Source organism: Stenella coeruleoalba (assembly GCF_951394435.1).
Source record: "Stenella coeruleoalba genome assembly, chromosome: 5".
NCBI lineage: Eukaryota > Metazoa > Chordata > Mammalia > Artiodactyla > Delphinidae > Stenella > Stenella coeruleoalba.
This window is the reverse complement of record NC_137150.1, coordinates 17640039-17661410: the sequence shown is the minus strand read 5'-3', so window position 1 is coordinate 17661410 and position 21372 is coordinate 17640039.

Here is a 21372-nt window from a genome sequence, read left to right as displayed (position 1 = left end):
AGCTGGGTAAGTGTCTCCTGGACCAAACTGCTCCATGAGCTGAAGCTCGAAAAAGAGGGAAATGAGGACCACCTTATGCATGAGCAATGGGACTCCCTCCAGTGACGTTTCTTTAATTATTTTTTCTATGCTATAAAAGCAGTTCATGCTCAGACTTCCCTGGATGTCCAGTGGTTAAGACTCCAAACTTCCAATGCAGGGGTTGTGGGTTTTATCCCTTGTCGAGGAACTAGGGTCCCACATGCCACGTGGTACGGCCACAAAACAAAACAAAACCAAACAAAAAGCAGTTCATGCTCGTAAGGAAAAAGCAAGCGAAAAGAACACAAATTACTCACAATCGCATCTACCCAAACCCTGGGATACCACAGATTCCTTTTACCTTGCCTCAAAGCATAAAATATAAATATATGTGTGTGTGTGTGTGTGTGTGTGTGTGTGTGTGTGTGTACATATATAGAGTGTTTATATTTATGGCAGCATGGAACATAGGATTCCATTACATGATGGTATTATCTTTGTGTAACTAATCCCACCCCCTTTGGGAATTCAGGTTATTTCTAAATTTTTGGTCTTTTAGAGAGCAGCCTAGTGAATAACCTTGTAGCAAAATCTTATCCCACATTTTTTGTTAGTTCCTTAGGATAAATTCCCAGAAGCAGAATTGCTGGGTGATGGGTAATTTACATTGTCACCAACAGTGACGGTGCCCTTGATCAGATGAAAAGTTTTAATTAAACATCACACAGAACTCTATAATCTTGTCTTGGTAGTGTCACCACCACTCAAAACATTAGTGAACTCTGTGTTTGGTGATCCAGGCTGTGACTCACACAAGAAAATAAATCTTAATCCCTCATCTTGCCTTTGATCTTGGACTACTCAGGAAAATCTGATTTACCACAAAAAGACAAAGAAAGCAACCCTGGAGGATATTCACATAAATGTGCCACCAGGGTCAGGAGGTAAGATAAAGAAATGCTTCCTACAGTGGAGCAGGGAACACATCAGAGCATGTGTTAGGGGGCCGCAGAGCTTTCAGTGTATGTATACTGATAGAATTATTTAAAAAGCCATGTCATCGCACCTCATGCACTCTCCAGGTGCAACTCTCTTGATGCTTTTCCAATTTGAAGGTTTTTTTTTTTCACCTATCATTTTTCTAAGTTGCTTTTTTTTTTTTTTTTTGAAATTTGGATGGAATTGGCTGGTTCCCCATCATCTGAAGACCCCTTCTGGGTTGCAACAAGGAAGGCTCTCTTAACTGGTTTCTTCCTTAAAGGTTCCCAAGCTTCTCTTTCTTTAGATCTGAAAGATATGCTTAAATAAAGAACTGAACGTTTCAAAATGTATTTATAGGGATTTCTTCATGGACGGGTAGAGAGAGACGGCAGCACCCAACTGGGGCTTAGTGTTTCTTTATGGAGGGGATTAGGTGTGGCTCTTGATTGATGGCAGTAGGGTAGAGGACCTGCACTGGTTTTTACTATGATTATATGTTTATTTGGTGAGGTCTTGGTGAAGAGCTGTTATTTTATGGAGGAAGGGGGCTGAAACTAACTCAAGCCACCCATTGGTGCGGCCATGTTATTGCCGTATCGCAAAGAAATCCTCAGTGGCTCTCGGTAGCCTACCAAATAAAGCTGTACTGCTTGGGCTGATGTTCAAGGCCGTCTACAACATAACCTTCACCCTACTTCTCCAGCCTTAACATCCCCTACTCCTTGTACAGACCTGTGTGGATGCTCCACATCTTCTGGCCCAGCTCCTTTCTCTCGCCGCTGCTGTGGCAGCCAGCTTGTGGCCCGACAGCTCTCACTTGAGCTGCACAGAGACTCTTTCATTTTCTGCCTGACATCTCCCTGACTCTGCAGTGTGGACACGCTGGTCACCTGGTTGCCTTCTGGACGTGTGAGGGACTGACCCTGCTGCAGGGCAGCCTCCGATGACTGGGGGATGGGAACTGGAGGGTGAGGACCACCCCCCGCCTGCCCCATCTGTCAGCTGGGCAGTTCCGAGGTCCCTTCACACAGCTCCTCAGAAGTGCCCGTGGCACTGTGCCCCAGACGCCCACAGTGGTGAGCAGCTGCTAGCCCACCCTCCACCCGCGTGCTGGCCTTCCCTCCTTGCTTGTTCCCCTCTCCCCGCACCTCACCCCTGTTCCCTGGGATCATTTCCCCAAACACATGGCACTGAAGCCTCTTCTCGTGCTCTGCTTGCTGGGGGAGGGGGGCGGACAACAGTACCCGTCCTTTTTTCTGATCATGTTCTTTGGTCTCGTCTCTTCATTTCTTTAATACTCACACAGGGAACGTCTAGAATGTTCCTCGTCTGGGGAAGGGCCCCAAATAGAAAAAGGAATCGGACCCAGGCCTTGCTCTTGAGGCGATAGGACATCTGAGATAGTTTGGGCTCTCTGGGGAGGTTTTCTCCAGAATGCCTTTTAAAGGATGAGTGGGAATGAGTTTGCTGGGAGACAGTGGAGGAAGACTTTCTGGGCAGAGGGAATGGTTTGGGCAGAGATGGCAGGTGGTGAACACGGTGTGTTTGGGGACCTGGAAGCTGAGCGAGACTGGAGTGGGGGGCACCCAAGGAGTGCACCGAGGGATCTGCCATGCCCCACGAGGGCAGAGAGGGCCCTGCGTGGCTCCTTACATGTCCCCGGCCCGGTTCTGTCCTTCTGTTCTGGGAGGTCCCACCCTGGCTGTGGCTGACCAGGGGTGGGCGCCTGCAGGGGTGGCCTTGGCATGGCCCTGAGCCTGAGCCTCTGCAGGGGTCCCCGGGAAGCTGAGTATCCCCTCACCCAGGCCATCCTGCCCCTGTGTCCTGCCCCGGGGAGAGGCTCTGGAATAGCTGGGAGGCCGGGGAGGGACCGTCCTTCACCCACCACAAGAACACCCTGGAGCAGGCTGTGTGATCTCCTGCTTTGTGTGGCTCTGTTTTCTTTGCCATGAAACAATCCTGCCCTGGGACTGTGGAGGTCTTTCCCCTGAGCCCGTCCCGCTGTGGTAAACATGCAGCTCCTGACTCAGGGACGGGCTGGTGACTCAGGGCTCACTGGTGGCTTCCCCATCAATCAGACCCTTTTTGGGGGACTTTAAAGGACACACAGGGAAGGCAGCAGACAGAAGCAATGAAGACGAGAAAAGGTGAGCAGAGAGAAGCAGGGCTGCTGGTGGCAGGACGAGTGGAGAGATCGTGCCTGAGTCCCGATGATGTGGCCATATCAGAAGCTGTGAGGTAGTAAGGGATCCCCGGAGGGGCCTGGAGGGTCTTTTTGTTTTGGAACTACACCCCAGACTCCAGAAACTTTGTAGGGCTGGACCTGTGCTCCCAGGAGCAAAAATAGACACACCCACTTCCCTGGTCCCTTACACATCCTAACAGAGTGGCGTCAGGCGCTGCCCTGCCTGGGTCTGAATGTTGCCCATTGCTTACTACTGTGTGAAGTTGGGCAAGTAATTGACCTCTCTGTGCCTCAGTTTCCGCCTCTGTAAACAGGGCTAATACTGGTGTCTGCCTCAGAGGGCTGTTGTGAGGACTGGGTGAGTGAACGCATATAATATGCAGAGAAGAGGCGGGCACGTGTGAAGCGCTCTGTGACCAGGTGGCCGCCCGGGTCTGGGGGGAACACTCAGCTGGGTAACTGAGGTGGGTGTAAGGGATCATTTACACAGGTGTGGTTCAGGGGCAGGGACGCCGACAGAATGGTACCTGCAGGAAGCCGGTTCCATTCCTGGGCCTGATGGGGCGAGGGGAAGGGGCAGTCACGAGCCAGCTGGCAGACTCAGGCGAGGGTGGCAGGACAGCAACTGTGGGCTCTGGCCAGGAGTGCCGCTGGGCCAGCCCGCCCTGCAGGGCAGGAGTGGAGGGGATGCATACCCCCGAGCCCCTCTCCTCGCCCGCTCTGGTCTCCTGCCCCTGCCCCGCAAAGGCCAGTCCAACTGGGGGACAAAGGGCAAGGCGTTTAGGAGGATGCAGAACCCAGAGGGCGGCCCGCCAGGGCCCAGGGCAGTTGCGGAAGGGTGGGGAGTGGAAGGGCGGCCCTTGGCGTCTGTCCAGCACCAGTGCCAGCTAGGGTGGCTGTGACTGTTGTGACAATGAATGCCTGTCACTTGAAGACTTGACAAATCTTCATCCCTTGCAAGGACAGCCACAGAGCACACAGTGTGCTGCGCTGCGACAGCTGGTCTCCCTCACTCGCGGGGCAACCGTTGGTGCAGGGAGGACAGAGGCCGCTCCTGCTTTCTGTCCTGCGCCCCCGGGAGAAGCATCGGGCCTTTTTGTTTACATCGCGAGCTGTTGGATGCCCCCTGGAGCTGTACTTAGGGATGAGGACTCTCGCAACCAATGCCGCACTGTGTTTATCTATTGAAGGTTATTTTACCAAGAGGCCGCCCCCCACCCCGGAAGTTTAAAACAAGATAAAAGAGCAAAACTCATATACGAACTGTGCTGGTGGGTTTTTCTTCCCCCGCTCTCAGGGCAGCTGGCCTGCTACAGGAAGCAGCTGAAACTCCAGGGACAGGAGCAAAAAAGCAACTTGAGGCTCGGAATGCTGAGTCATGGAGAGCAGGTGCTGGCTGCCGTGGGGAGGTGATTACAGAAGGAAGAATGCTGCGTGCGTGTGAATGTTTACGTTTGACACACATTGAGGGGGGGCGGGGTAGGGGTGGAGGAGGGCGGGGGGTGAGTTGAAGGCGGTGCCTGCTTTGGATCAGGGAGGAGGCCAGGCCCGGACCAGGCTCCTCCCTGGGGCCCATCTTGACTCAGCCGGGTTGTGCCAGCCCCTGGGCTTCCCTGAGCTCACTGACTGTCACAACATCCCTGTGGAGTAGGTGTCGCCCCCGTGGGCCAGACGAGGGCAAAGCCATTCACCAGGGATGTCTGTATTTGAGCCCAGGTGTACACGTCCAGAGCCTGGGTTCTCTGTCGTTCAGGCTGAATTTTGACCCTTTCTGTGTGTTACCTGTATTATCATTTACTTAATATTTTTTTGAAAATGACCTTTTTTTGGTACGGTAAGCAATTTTGTTTGAAAAGGAAGCTGGATCACTACCGTGAACGGAGAGCTAGACTCACCTACCTTAAATAAGGTGACCGGGCATCCCCAGCGGCGCAGTGGTTAAGAATCCACCTGCCAATGCAGGGGACACGACTTCGAGCCCTGGTCCGGGAAGATCCCACATGCCGTGGAGCAACTGGACCCGTGTGCCACAGCGACTGAGCCTGCGCTCTAGAGCCCGCGCGCCGCAACTGCTGAAGCCCGCGCGCCTAGAGCCCATGCTTCGCAGTAAGAGAAGCCACCGCGATGAGAAGCCCGCGCACTGTAACGAAGAGTGGCTCCCGCTCGCCACCATGAGAGAAAGCCCGCGCGCAGCAACGAAGACCCAACGCAGCCAAAAATAAATAAATAAAACAAATAAATTTATAAATAAATAAATAAATAAATAATAAGGTGACCATCCATATAAATACAAAGGAATTCCTGGTTTCCAGCCTGGCTGACTCTGAATTCTAGAGCAGAATGATTTTGAATTAACTCCATCCCTTTCTGAGGGTTGGCTGAGCAGCCTCTCTCCCCTCTGTCTGGTCCCTAAGTTCTGTAAAAGCTGATTCGAAATTGGATAGTGTGGGACTTGCCTGGTGTTGCACTGGTTAAGAGTCCACCTGCCAGCTCAGGGGACATGGGTTCGATTCCTGGTCCAGGAAGATCCCACATGCCACAGAGCAGCTAAGCCCATGCGCCACAACTACTGAAGCCCACGTACCTAGAGACCGTGCTCCGCAACAAGAGAAGCCACCGTGATGAGACGCCCGTGCACCTCAACGAAGAGTAGCCCCCATTCGCCACACCTAGAGAAAGCCCGTGCGCAGCAATGAAGACCCGACACAGCCCAAAAAAAAGAAATTGGACTGTGTGCTAGTAGCCAGGAAATGTTTAATAACCTGCTTTCCGAAAATGTATTACGCACACATAGTATAAATCTTACTGATGTCAAAGACCTGTATATCACACAATTTACAAATTAAGAAAACCCACAGAACTCTATTGTAAATTCTGTATAGCCGTTTGATTCCTTCAGAATGCTTTCATTGCTTTTTGCTGAACTCTTCCATCTGTGGCCAACCTGTGGTTGGAATTGACGAATGAGTGTGTTAAGACATGGATGTTGGTTGATATCGTCAAGGTTAAAGTGAAGCAACAAAGACATCTGTCAGAATTTCACTTAGTCCATTCATTGTCATCAATGATATGAGTGACTTCTTTGCTGAAATGGGTAAGAGTTTTTGAATCCTGGGAAAATATTTCCTCACTTTTTTTGTTCTATTTGCAATGTAATGCATTCCCAAATGTGACAAACTTTTAAGTGAAAGCTGCACTATTAACACCTTTTCCTTCACTTTCTTATGTCTGGATAATAAGACAATAAATCAAGCCCCAATCTGTAGCATTTGCCGATTTCTGTGGTGTAACTACTCCTACCATGGCCCGTTTCAAATTACCAGTGTGACGCCACTGAGCGTGATGCAGATTTGGGAATAGAAGGGCAGAGCTCACCTTTTATAGTATTCCCACTGTACAGATACAAAAGACATAAATAACCGTAACAGCCTAGATAGTAGTTAGATGTAGCAAAATAACTTGGAAGTTGCCAGTATTTAATACTTTTGTTTTTAATATAATTTATTTAATTATAAATTTCTATAACTTAATTTTTAATAAGAGCTGTGTTTATCAACTGAACCTCCAGATCCCTCAAAAATTCTGTCGCCACTGGTGTGTGTCAGCTCCAGGACACCAGTGATCGCAGCCTTATCTTGAAACTGGGCGTATTGTATGTGCATGAAGCTTGGAGCCAGGGGCCAGAATAATTTCTGCTGTTTTCAGATGTACACACTCCACTATGCCCTACCTCAACAGGATAACGGAGTTTGTCTCTCCCCTTGCTTCTCTAACTTCGAATCCTCTACTTTCCTTCTTACTGACGCTGCTCCCTAGAGATTCCTCAGATGCACCAGGCACGTCCACCTCAGGGCCTCGGTACTTGCTATTTTCCCTGCCTAGAATGTTCTTCCTCCAGCTATCTGCGTGGTTCACTCCCTTCCCTCCTTCAGATCTTTGCTCAAATGTCACCTTCTCAGTGAGGTTCTCCCTGCCCACCTTGCTTATAACTGCGACCCCTCCTCTCTATTCCCCTGCTGACCATCCCTCTTCCTGGCTTTATCTTTCTCCCTAGCATCAATTACTTTCAATGTATTGCACTGTATAAGACCCTCCTATTTTGTTTATGGCCCATCCACAAGAATGTAAGCAGCTCTTTTAATATGTTTTGTGGGATCCTCCGTGTATAGAACAGTGCCTAGCACAGGGTATGTGGTCAATACATATTTGTTGAGTAAATAAATGCTTGAATAGTAGAAGCCCAATAAATATGTATTGAATAAACAGATAAATGAATGAATGAATGTTGCCTCAAGTTCTGGAGGCATCAGATTATCAGGAAGAGATTTAAAAACTATATATATACCAGCTTTATTGAGATATAATTCATATTCCATACAGTTCACCCACTTGATGTATACAGTTCAATGGTTTTTGATGTATTCAGAGTTTTGAGATCATCACTAATATCAATTTTAGAACATTTATATCACTCCAGAAAGCACCTCATGCCCATTAGCGGTCACTGTCCATTGCCTCTGAATCCCCCCAGCCCTAATCAAATGTTAATTTATTTCTGTGTCTGTAGATTTGCCTATTCTCTCTCTCTATATATATCTATGGAATTGTATAATATGTGACCTTTTATATCTGGCTTCTTTCACTTAGCATAGTGTTTTCAAGGTTCATCTATGTTATGGCTTGTGTTAGTACTTTATTTCTTTACATTGATGAATAATAGTCCACTATGTGGATATACCAGATTTTATTTATTCATTCATCAGTTGATGTATGTTTAGGTTTGTTCCATTTTTTCACTCTAATGGATAATGCTACTATGAACATTCACGTACAAGTTTTTGTGTGGATATATGTTTTCATTTCTCTTGGTTATATACCTAGGAATAGAATTGCTGGGTCATGTGATACTCTATGTTTATTTTGGAGAACTGCCCATCATCCGTGTATGAGATTTCCAACTTCTTCACATCCTCATCAATACTTGTTAGTATCTGTCATTTTTATTATAGCCATCTTAGGAGGTGTGAAATGATTTGTGAATTTGGTTTGCATTCCTTTCTTTTTTTAATTGAAGTATAGTTGATTTACAATTTTGTGTTAGTTTCAGATGTACAGCAAAGTGATTCAGTTATATATATCTATATATACATATATATTTCCAGATTCTTTTCTATTATAGTTTGTTACAAGATATTGAAAATAGTTCCCTGTGTTATACAGTAAATCCTTGCTGTTTATCTATTTTATATATAACAGTGTATATCTTTAATCCTATACTCCTAATTTAACCCTTCCCCCCTTCCCCCTTTGGTAACCGTAAGTTAGTTTTCTATGTCTGTGAGTCTGTTTCTGTTTTGTAAATAAATTCATTTGTATTACTTTTTAGACTCTACATATAGATGATATATAATATTTGTCTTTCTCTGACTTACTTCACTTAGTTTGATATTCTCTAGGTCCATCCATGTTGGTGCATATGGCAATATTTCATTCTTTTTTTACGCCTGAGTAATATTCCATTATATATATATACATATATATGTGTATATATACGTGATGGACACTTAGGTTGCGTCTGTGTCTTGGCTGTTATAAATAGTGCTGGTCTACATTTCTTTGATGGCTAATGCTGAGCATCTTTTCACGTGCTTATAGGCTATGTGTCTATCTTCTTTGGAGAAATGACTGTCAATTTTTAAATTTGGGTTGTCTTTTTGAGTTGTAAGAGTTCTTTATATATTTTGAATACTAGACGCTTATTAGATATATGATTTACAAAAACTTGTGGGCTGTCTTTCACTCTCTTCTTGATGGTGTTCTTTGAAGCACAAATGTTTTAACTTAAAAAATTTTTTTTAAATTATTATTTTGGCTGCGTCGGGTCCTTGTTGTGGCATGCAGGATCTTTTGTTGTTGTTGTTGCCTCATGGGGGCTCTTTGTTGAGGTGCGTGGGCTTCTCTCTAGTCGTGGCATGAGGTTTTCTCTCTCTAGTTGTGGCGCGTGGGCTTAGTTGCCCTGTGGCATGTGGGATCTTAGTTTCCTGACTAGGGGTCAAACCCGTGTCCCCTGCATTGGAAGGCGGACTGTTTACCACTGGACCACCAGGGAAGTCCCACAAATGTTTTAAATTTTGATGGTGTCCAGTTTACCTCAGTTTTCTTTTGTGGCTTGTGCTTTTGCTGTCATAGCTAAGAAACAGTCACCTAACCCAAGGTTATAAGGATTTACACCTAGGTTTTCTTCTAAGAATTTTATAATTTTCACTCTTACATTTAGGTCTTTGATCCATCTTGAGTTAACTTTAATGCATGGTGTGAGGTAGGGATCCAACTTAATTATTTTGCACATACATATCCAATGGTCCCAGCACCATTCGTTGAAAAAGCTATTTTCCCCCATTGAATTGTTTTGGCACCCCTGTCTAAAACAAGGGGAGATTTTAAATAAGATTTTTGTGATTAGATTTGCTTCTTTGTGATTTACTTTGGTGGAAGCATTGAGAAGTCTAGTTAAAGTCTATTTAGGTATGAGGCAGGAAATCCTTTCAAACTGGTTCAAGAATAAAGGGAATGCTCCTAATGCCTAGACTGTGATTTTTTCAAAATGTTTTAGCTTTTTTTTTGGAAATTGAGGTATAATTACATATAACATTATATTAGTTTTAGATATATAAAGTAATGTTTTGATATTGCAAAATGATCACTGCAATAATTCTATTTGACATTCGTCACCATAGTTATAAAAATTGTTTTTCTTTTGATGAGACGTTTTAAGATTTACTCTCTTAGTAACCTTCAAATATGTAATACAGTATTATTAACTATAGTCGCTGTGCTGTAGATTACTTTCCATGACTTATTTATTTTGTGACTTTTGACCCCCTTCACACATTTTGCCCATCCCCAACCCCTGCATCTGGGAACCACAAATCTGTTCTCTGTATCTTTGAGCTTAGTTTTTGTATTTTTGTTTTCTTTTTTAGATTCCACATCATAAGTGAGATCATATAGTATTTGTCTTTCTCTGTCTGACTTATTTTACTTACCATAATGCCTTCTAGGTCTATCCACGTTTTCACAAATGGCAAAATTTTACTCTTCTTCATGGCTGAATAATATTCCATTGTATATATATACCACATCTTCTTTTTTTTTTTTTAACATCTTTATTGGGGTATAATTGCTTTACAATGGTGTGTTACTTTCTGCTTTATAACAAAGTGAATCAGTTATACATATACATATGTTCCCATATCTCTTCCCTCTTGCGTCTCCCTCCCTCCCACCCTCCCTATCCCACCCCTCCAGGCTGTCACAAAGCACCGAGCCAATATCCCTGTGCCATGCGGCTGCTTCCCACTAGCTATCTACCTTACTACGTTTGTTAGTGTGTATATGTCCATGACTCTCTCTTGCCCTGTCACAGCTCACCCTTCCCCCTCCCCATAACCTCAAGTCCGTTCTCTAGGAGGTCTGCGTCTTTATTCCTGCCTTACCCCTAGGTTCTTCATGACATTTTTTTTTCTTAAATTCCATATATATGTGTTAGCATACGGTATTTGTCTTTTTCTTTCTGACTTACTTCACTCTGTATGACAGACTCTAGGTCTATCCACCTCATTACAAATAGCTCAATTTCGTTTCTTTTTATGGCTGAGTAATATTCCATTGTATATATGTACCACATTTTCTTTATCCATTCATCCGATGATGGACAGTTAGGTTGCTTCCATATCCTGGCTATTGTAAATAGAACTGCAATGAACATTTTGATACATGACTCTTTTTGAATTTTGGTTTTCTCAGGGTATATGCCCAGTAGTGGGATTGCTGGGTCATATGGTAGTTCTATTTGTAGTTTTTTAAGGAACATCCATACTGTTCTCCATAGTGGCTGAACCAATTCACATTCCCACCAGCAGTGCAAGAGGGTTCCCTTTTCTCCACACCCACTCCAACATTTATTGTTTGTAGATTTTTTGAAGATGGCCGTTCTGACCAGTGTGAGGTGATACCTCATTGTAGTTTTGATTTGCATTTCTCTAATGATTAGTGATGTTGAGCATTCTTTCATGTGTCTGTTGGCGATCTGTATATCTTCTTTGGAGAAATGTCTATTTAGGTCTTCTGCCCATTTTTGGATTGGGTTGTTTGTTTTTTTGATATTGAGCTGCATGAACTGCTTGCATATTTTGGAGATTAATCCTTTGTCAGTTGTTTCGTTTGCAAATATTTTCTCCCATTCTGAGGGTTGTCTTTTCCTCTTGTTTATGGAAACCTGGGTTCTTGAATAAATTCATGGAAAGAAAAGAGATGGAAGAAGAATCTATAGATTAAAAGAGTTGTAACTTTTCGTCGGTAGCAATGTAAGGATCTTACATGGATCCTAATTCAAACAAAGCATCCCAATTCAGAGTGTACATCAATCAGAGAAATATAAACATTAATTGGACATTTGATTATATTAAGGACTTATTACTACTTTTTATAGGTGTGATATCAGTATTGTCCTATAGTTTAAAGCCATTGTCATATACTTTAAAGTCCTCATCTTTAGTTATTCTATACTGAAATATGCATAGAGAGATGAAATGACATAATGCCTGGGATTTGATTTGAAAAATACACATGTGGATGGAGGTGAGGGTGTAGATGAAGCAACACTGACCAAGAGTTGATAATTGTTGAAGTTGGTGATGGGTCATTAGTCACCCTTCCTTCTTTTGAAAATTACATAATAAAAGGTTTTGAAAAGAACCTGCCTCCCTCCACGTCCCAGGGCCTCTTGCTTCCACGTTTGTGCTTTCCTTGCTGGTGCCTGTTCCCTCAACCTGGTGGAGCCCCGACTGGGATCCCAGGGCCATGTGGTTCCAGGGCCCACCACTGACTGCCTTCCATTCTATCAAGAGAATCTAGCTGATTGAGCTCAGCCAGTGAACCGCCTGCCTTGGATTGGGTCATGTCAGCTGTGGCCCCTTTTGTTACTCTGTGTGTGTGTGAGTTATTGCGGATTCAAATGGAGATTTCCAGGAACTATGGGCCAGGAAATTCTCTAGAAGGAGTAGGTTTAACTGTGGGCTGGCCATGAAACTTAGCAAGTATGGGGATGTATTGGGGAAAGGAGAGACTAGAATTAGGAGACCAGACAGGATACTGTTGAACTCAACAAATACTCACTGGGCACCTTCTACGTGTGTGGCCTTGGGTTAGGTGCTGGAGATGTTGGGAGAAATGAAGTGTAAGAGATGGAAAACCGTGCAAAGGGGATGGTGAGGTGGGCAAGGCTGGATCCAGGCACTGAGTTGATTGGGCCTGGTCAGGGAGAGACTGCCCCTTTCTCCTTTCACATCCTCCCGATAGCCTCAGCCCTGCAAAGTCCTGTCCAATTCTCAAGGCCCATTGCACACACTACCTCCTCCCCAAGAAGCATTTTCTGATCCCCCTTTGAGCTCCATAGCAATTCGTATGTCCTTCTTACCTTAATCTGCATTGTCATGATATAGTTTATGGAGCTGTAGTTGCGTATTTTCTGTTATTGTAATTTGCCTCTTCGTCTTTTGCTCTCAGATTTCTGCTAGACTGCAGAGTCTGTATCTTAGCCTCATCTGCAGGCTGGCCAGGCTGTTGGAAGGGCTAGAGTCCTGGGTGTGAATCTCATTTTCACCACTTGCAAGCTTGTGACTTTGAGCAAGTTACTTAGCCTCTCTGAGCATCTCTTTATTTGTTAATGAGAATGATAATACTCACCTAAGAGTGTTTTGTGAGGATTAAATTCTATCAAGGATGTAGAAGCCCAGGACCGAGCACAGAGCCATTTATGGATGTGTCTTGAATGAGGAGCAATAAGTTAGGCCTCGAAGGGTGAGGGGCGTTAGCATAGCTGGAAAGATGAGAAAGGTAAGGGAAAGAAAAGTGCATATCTAGTGGCTCGCCCTCCCTCCAGGCCCTCAGGGGACAGGGGACAGGGTGGGTTGGCTAGGTGGAGGGACAGCCAGCGTGCCACACTGTGGACGGGACAGCTCTTCCTGGTGTCCGCAGCAGCCACGCCCTTGTCTGGTGTAATGGAAACTCTGCCTTCTGAGCTGCATGGCGCTCCTTCCTTGATATCACTGTCCCAGGACCCGGGTCGCCAGTAACTAGAGCAGGACGTAGGGCTTGGCTCTCAGGGAGAGGCAGTCGCACAGTCTTCTCAGCAGCGTTCCACAGCCGACTCCTCTGTTCTTCCTGAACCCAGTATTCTCCTGGGGGGTTTGTGACACCACATTCTCTTGGATTTCCCCTCACTTTGACAGCCACTCCTAGAAGTCTCATTTCCGCGCTCTGGTTCCTCACGTCACCTCTTATGAGGTTGGCAGTCCTGGGATAGGGGCCTGAGTCTGTCTCTCTTTTCCTTCCATATTATTCCCCCAGGTCTTCTCACCCTGCCCTGCAGCTCAGATACCCTAGAGATGGGGATGGCCCCAAATGGTACCTCCAGCCTGGCCTCCCTCACAACTCCAGATTCAGATAAACAACTGTCTGCTTGCGGCCTTCAGCCATGCGCTCTTTCTGGATTTCTCCCCTGAACCGGCTCTTTCCTCCATCTCTTTCATCTCGATAAATGGAACTTCCCTAGCTACTCAGGGTAAAAACCTAGAAGTGACCACCTTGGCTCTTCCTGTTTTCTTATTCCTATAACCGCCTTCCCACCCCGTCTCTGCATCCAGTCCTTTAGCAATTCCTGTCAACTCTACCTTTAAAACATGGCCCCCCATGTGCCCACTTCTCTTTAGCTCTCCCATCCTTGTCCAAGCCAAAATCACGTTGCCCCTGGACTAATGCGATAGCTTCCTAAATGCTTCCGTTCCTGCCCACTACACTCATGTTTCTTCGCTAAGTAGCTAGAGCTAGTTTTAAAAATCTAAATCCTTCTTAAAATTCTCCAGTGGCTTCCTCTTGCACCTGGAAAGAAATCCAACCCCTAGCTTTGGCCCCATGGGGCAAGAATCTAGCTCCCCACTGACCTCCCCTCAACCCCCTCCCCACATCCACCTTGCTCGGCCTCGCTGGCTGGTTCTACCTCAGGCCGTCTGCACCTGCCGTTCTCTTCTTGCTGTGGTGCTTCCCTCCAGGTGGTTTTGCATTCATTTGCATTCCTTGGCCATTTGATCTAAAGCAGCCATTTGGTCATATTTAGCACATTACCCCATTCCTGTTCTCCGCTGAATGCGTCTCATATTTTCTTGTTTGGTTTCTCATCTGTTGTTCGTCTCCACACACACACACACACACACACACCACCCCCCGCCCCTGCCGTTTCACGTACATTCCATGACAACAGGCGCCAGGCTGGTTTTGTGCACTGCTTTGACCTCAAGACCCAGCCTGGGGCCCAGCACACCCTAGGTGCTGTCAGGTCTGGAATTTGATTCTAGCCCGCTTACAAGCTAGCAAGTTAGCCTTTTACTCTTCCATGGGTGCTGGCGGGAGACCTGAGACACCAAGGTCGGAAGCAAAGGACTTTATTCCTCCCAGCACAGCAAGCAGCATGTTTGCACCAGGTTTTCCTTGCCCTGTGTTCTCAAGGGGGAGACATGACCTGGGCCAGATGGAGAGGACATGCACAGTGAGCTGTGCTCTAGGTGAAGGACACGGAGCTTGGGAAATTCATGACTTTGATAGTCAGCAGTACGCAAGCCTGTTCTTTGTCCCAAGGGAAACATGACCTCATCTCTCAAGGTTTCTTGCTGACGACACAACCCTGAGAAATGGGCCAAGTAAAGAGCAGTCAGTCCTTGTATCCTTGGCACACACAGCTAGGTGTATAGGTGCGTGAGTCCCATGGAAGAATGTGGTAAACGTTTGTTGAATGAATGAGTGAAAGAAACCTGGCCTAGTGACTAGGTACCAGGAGCTGATGCCTGCAGATGGGCTCACCTGAAGTCAGTACCTGCCTGGATCCCTGCCTCTCACTTACTCTGAAAAGTGAGAGGCAGAGATCCGTCTACCACTGCTCTTCTCAGCCCTCACCACGCCTCACTCCTACCCGCATTCACTGTGGCTGACTGTTTGCTGAGACTGGTAGCATCTTCTGCTACCGCCTGAGCCAGATACGACCTTTTGCTTGCTGGATGGCGATTCCCCCTAGTGTCTGTGGCTGGCTCTCTCCCCAGGATCTCCCCATCCCACTGCCACATCGCAGTGCTGTGTTTTTTGTTTGTTTGTTTGTTTTGTTTTTTCTGCGGTACGCGGGCCTCTCACTGTTGTGGCCTCTCCCGTTGTGGAGCACAGGCTCTGGACGCGCAGGCTCAGCGGCCATGGCTCACGGGCCCAGCCGCTCCGCGGCATGTGGGATCTTCCCAGACCGGGGCACGAACCCGTGTCCCCTGCATCGGCAGGCGGACTCTCAACCACTGCGCCACCAGGGAAGCCCCGCACTGCTGTTAAATGTCGCAAGGTTGGCCCTATCCCAGCACGTGGCACGAGGCATGTTAACAATGGTGCCGTCATGGCATTCTCTGGTACGTACTGGGCGTGTAAGAGCAGGGGTGGCAGCTGTAGCGCTCTTGCTTCTCACCCTAGAAAGTCCTCTGTGAAATGGCATTACATTGTCCGTTCCCGTGATCCAGCGTCCAGACTTACGGATTCAGAAATCTCAAATTTCTAAATTTTGGAACTTGGAACCCAGGCAGTTTCCTGACTTGACATAATTTAGTGATGCTGATTGACCAATAGAGCTCTCAGAGAATAAAGAAATATTTGAAAACCAATTAATTTAGTTAGCAGAAAGGCCTGTCAGATAGTTGGGATATTGACAGTAGTCTACCCAGAACGTTCTTACCTCGTAAGCAAACTACATGGGAAGTTAAATTCTATTCAGAAAGTGGTCTGGCAGGCACAGAATTAGACCCCAAGCTACAAGGAGCCGGCCAGGTGACAGGGAGGGTTAATGGCATCCTGCTCTGAAAGCCTGATGTATCTGTGTTCATATTAGAAACATTCCTGCCAGCCTGAGCCTTATCGTTCTTTTTTTTTTTTAAACATTTAAAAAATTTTTAAATTTATTATTTATAAATTTATTTTATTTATTTATTTTTGGCTGTGTTGGGTCTTCGCTGCTGTCCGCGGGCTCTCTCTAGTTGCGGCAAGCAGGGGCTACTCTTCGTTGCGGTGCGCGGGCTTCTCATTGCGGTGGCTTCTCTTGTCGCGGAGTACGGGCTCTAGGCACACGGGCTTCAGTAGTTGTGGCCCGTGGGCTCAGTAGTTGTGGCACACGGGCTTAGTTGCTCCGCGGCATGTGGGATCTTCCCGGACCGGGGCACGAACCCGTGTCCCCTGCATCGGCAGGTGGACTCTCAACCACTGCGCCACCAGGGAAGCCCGAGCCTTATCGTTCTTATTATGAGCCAATTGTTGCCTCTTGGACTCTCCTTTTTAAATATTTCTAGGGTTGACAATTCTCCCTTTTTGATCAACACATTCTTTTTCTTTCTCTGGATTTTACTTCCAGTTATTTTCTGTTCTTTTACTATGTAACTAATATGTGAATCCATTTTGTTGTAATAGATCCAAGCAACACATACATCTCTAGAGACAAAACACATGAAAGTTCTCTGTCATGTCCCTGTGCCACCCCGCTCTCCTGTCTCACTTTAAATGGGACATCATGGAAGTAAATGACCTGGAATATGGAAAGAATCGGACAGGAAGACCTCAATATGCATCAGTGACTATTTCTGGGAGAGGAGTTTGTTAGTGATTTTTATTTTTTCTTTACATTTTTCTGTTTTCTTAAAATAATAACTCATATATTACTTCTCTAAGAAGAAAACAGTTTTCTTAAGAAAAAGAGCATAGCCTTTGGAATTCCACAGACATGGGTGTGAAGGCTGGCTGTAGTCCTTTCTCTCTCCCTGACTGTGCACACACTAGTTTACCTCCTTGAGCCTCAGTTTCCTCATTTCCTCATCTGTAAAGAACAGATGTGTAAGACCCCCTCCCTCCCTTATGGGGTTGTTATGAATAAAGTATGTGAAAGCACCTGACACATGGTTGTCACTCACTAAATCAATTTCCTCCCAAGGAGAAGAAAATGCATGTTGCCCTGAAATCCCTTTGCAGATCATTTCTAATTTTACATGTGAAAGGTTTCAGAGCCCCAAAATTATGCAGATACTGTGTATGCATGTGTGTAGGTGTGTGCAGGAAGAAAAGGAAGGAAGTATAAAACTGTTAAAGGATTCATAACTATGCGAGTGTACTTAATACCACCGAATTGTGCACTTCAAAATGGTTGGAATGGTAATTTTATGTTAACTAATTGTACCACACCAAAAAACGTTTAAAAAAGAAAAACTGCTAAAAGAAGATTGAGAACACCTCTTTTCTTTCTCACACCCTTTGAGCCCTGGACTTTCTCAGGTGAAGATGCAAAGCCACATTTTGTATTTTCTTATAGAGTTTCAGTCAAAGGGGCTATTTCTTCCTGTGTTAATTCAACCGTTCCAGTAAATATAGATCAACATGCAGTATGAAAAATGTTTTTTTGTTTGTATATTTAAAAAAACCATCAGTGATTATATATCTTTGACCACTGGTACAAGCTGGTTCTCCAGTCAGGGTAGCAAGCTGGGGCAGGAAGGGACAGAGTGGGACTAGATGCAGGGGCTGGGGACAGTGGAGGCATGTGGAAAAGGAGACCGCCTTTGACTTCCTTTCCTGTGGACCTCACTTTCAACCACTTCTTCCGCATCTTTTCATCATCGCTTGCTTAATGAAAGTTTGGCTCCACACTTGGAGAATATGCCGGGGGAAGGAATTGCAATGTTTCAGCTCTTAACTCCTCAGACAGCCATCTGCTGCTGCCTGGGTTGATCTGACTCGGGTGGTCAGAGTAGCTGCCTGTCATCAGGTCCTACTACGCACAAGCGCAAACATTCCATCCTTTGTGCTGTGCCTGTATTTCTCACAGGGACCCTCTGAGGTGGGCATTATTATTCGCATTTTATAAATGTGGAAACAGATCCAGGGAGGTTAGTGTTTTGCCTGAAGCCTCACTGGTAATAAGTGGCAGAATCAGGATCCAAACCTTGCTCTGTTTAAGCTCTCAAGTCCACGCTCTCTTCATCACGCTTGGTAGGTCACTTCACTTGTTTTAATTGTAATATAAAAACAAGGGGAAAAGAAAAGAAAAGAAGACACTGGAGTGGAGCTAGATTGGTGTTTCCCAACTCTGGCTGCCTATTGGACTCTTCTGGGAAGCGTGAAAAAGAGCTCAGAATCCCTGCCCTACTGCCAGGGATTCCAACTCAGGTCCTGGTATGCTTTAAATTCCCTGGGTGATTCTAAAGGGCGAGTAGGTTGAGAACTCCTGGTCTACACCAGTGCTTGTCAAACTTGAACTGCATCCAGTCCACTTGGGTTTGCGTTAAAATGCAGATTCTGGGGCTTCCCTGGTGGCGCAGTGGTTGGGAGTCCGCCTGCCGATGCAGGGGACGTGGGTTCGTGCCCCGGTCCGGGAGGATCCCACATGCCGCGGAGCGGCTGGGCCCGTGAGCCACGGCCGCTGAGCCTGCGCGTCCAGAGCCTGTGCTCTGCAACAGGAGAGGCCACAACAGTGAGAAGCCCGTGTACCGCAAAAACAACAAAACAAACAAACAAACAAAAAATGCAGGTTCTGATCCAGCAGGCCTTGGTGTGGGCTGAGATGCTACATTTCTAAGCAGCTCCCAGGTGATACTGATGCTGCTGGTACATGGACCACTCTTCGAATAGTGAGGGTCTTAACGATCCTAGGTTTCTGTCCCCTTCTAATATGCTGTGACAGTGGAGAAAGCAGTTCTAAAGCACAGGTGTTCTGTATCCACCAAGCTTCCTGCACCTCTATATCCTGTCATCCTCACCTGTTACAAATGAGCAGTATTTCTCTTGGTGGTCAAAATGTGTGAAAGCTGAACACCAACGCTGATGGACAATGGGACGTAACGAAGGGGCGCGGAGACTATGCATGGGTTTATATCCCAGTTCTCTTGTTTACCAGCTGTGTGAGTTCGGGCAAGTTACTTAATCTCTCTGAGTCTTAATTTCCTCAACTCCAAATTCAGGATAATAAACCCTTATTGCATTGGGATGTGGGAAGGATCAAATGGGTTAATATAGACAAAGCACTTTGTACCAATAGGTGCCCATCAAATGGCAACCGCTGTTATCTTGGTGGACTTTCCAAGTTGATCTAATCTTGTGATAGAGCTCCCTGCAAGTCAGAGGAAGCTTGATCTGTGTCCTCTGCACAAAGCAGAGTCTGCCTTTGATCTGAATGTCAGGTGACACGATGACATGACATCTCAAGGCACAGGACCTTCGGGCCCGTGTCCTCGCCTAGAGAATGACAGAGCAGAGAAACCTTTTGTTTCCTTCCTTCTCTGGACTGTTAGATTACTGTTCCCTGCCTACCTGTGGACATTCCCTGGTGATTTTTGGTATAAAAACAGAGAACGTTAGCTCTTAACGTATTGGTTCAATGCTGCGCTCAGACTAATCGTTAGTAGTAATTTATTCAATCAGTATTAATTGGTTGCCCAGGTGCCAGGGATACAAGGACAAACAAAAACCTCACAATCTCTTTCACCCTGGAGTTTGTCGACGGGGTGCAGGCAGATGTTGAACAAATAAAATGTACAGTTGCCATTGTGGAAAGTGCTATGAAAGGAAAGAACAAGGCTTCCTGAAAGAAAATACCGAAGAGCTTGTAGCGCCGTCAGTTTTCACTTAAAAAAAGCCTTGTGATTTCCTATGTGTAGACTGGGTTGAAGCAGGGCAAGAGGGAGGACAGGCAGTTAGGAGCTCTGACAGTAGTCCAAGCCCAGATGGTGGTGGCAATGGAGTGGGGAGAATTTGGTGGTATCAAGACTGGGGGCGAATTCCCTTCATTTGTCTTAATTATCATAAAATGTCAGCTTGTAGTTTGAATAGTGTTATAATTTTCCCCCTTTTATTCAATACAGAAGACACCATGTCATCACCACAGGAAATTCTAACTAGTTGTGTGGTTTTTAGGCTAGTGGTTTCCCCTCTGTATGTCTCCATCCATCCATCCATTCATTCTCTAAAATAGTGGTAGTGGTAGCAGGTGTTCGTATCAACAGGGTCTAATGTTCTTTCTTGCCCTGTCATTTGGGGATTCCAAGACAAATTAATACTGAGTACGAGATTTCCTATTCTTTAAGAACTCTTGACTCCCTTTCCTCTGGGCCAGCACAGGTCAGTGAAATTATAATCGTACTTCAAGCACAGGATGCATGAGTCAGGAAAGGTCAAGGCCGCAGTCCCCTCAAGCCAGAACTACAAAGCAAAATTGATTTCAATGCCCAGGCACCATCCCCGGCTCTAAACCATGGGAATTGAGAGGCAGCTGGAGTGTGACTCACCTACTAACTCTGAACGACACACGCTGGGTCACAATTATCCCTGAACCACCTTGTTCAGGGCCCGCTGGAATGACTTACACACCTTAAATTTAAATAGCTCAGTTGTCTCACGAAATTAGTATTAGAGTAAAAACATTTAGAAAATAGAACTTCAAATGGTGCAGGTCAGGACATTCGGGACCAGAGAGGTCAACTCATGGACCTAAGGTCACACAGCAGGCTATCTGGCCAGCCCCAAGAGCCTGAAGTTAGAGACAAGGAGACCTTCTTGGGGGTGGTTTTGTATGGGAGTTGCAGGATTCTGCTGCTAAGACAGAGATACTCAGCCATTTGTTTGAATCTGAGAGTGGAGTTTCAGATTCTACTCACGTGCATTCCACCATGGTTGATGCCTCCATGGCCTCTTCTCTGAAGTTTCCCATCATTTGCACTGGACGGTTTGCTGTGAGGACTCCATCCTCTTAATCCTCTAAATCCTAAGGATCCAGGGAAACCAAGGCCAGTTCCGCCTTGCAGAAAAGTTGGGAACCCCTGATCTCAAGGTTGGTTAGCTTAAAACAATTAAAAAAAAATAGAGAATAATGTAAATACTAACATAACATACACCAGGTTCCTGCAACCCAGAATTAATAACTATTAACATTTCCTTCAAGGTATTTTGAGAATCTTTTTTTCCTTTAGAATGGCTTAGGCATGTAAGATACCAGCTGAATCTACCATCTTAATCAGCCAGATTTCTATCAAATTAGTATATAGAACTAAGGCAGAAAAGAGAAAGAC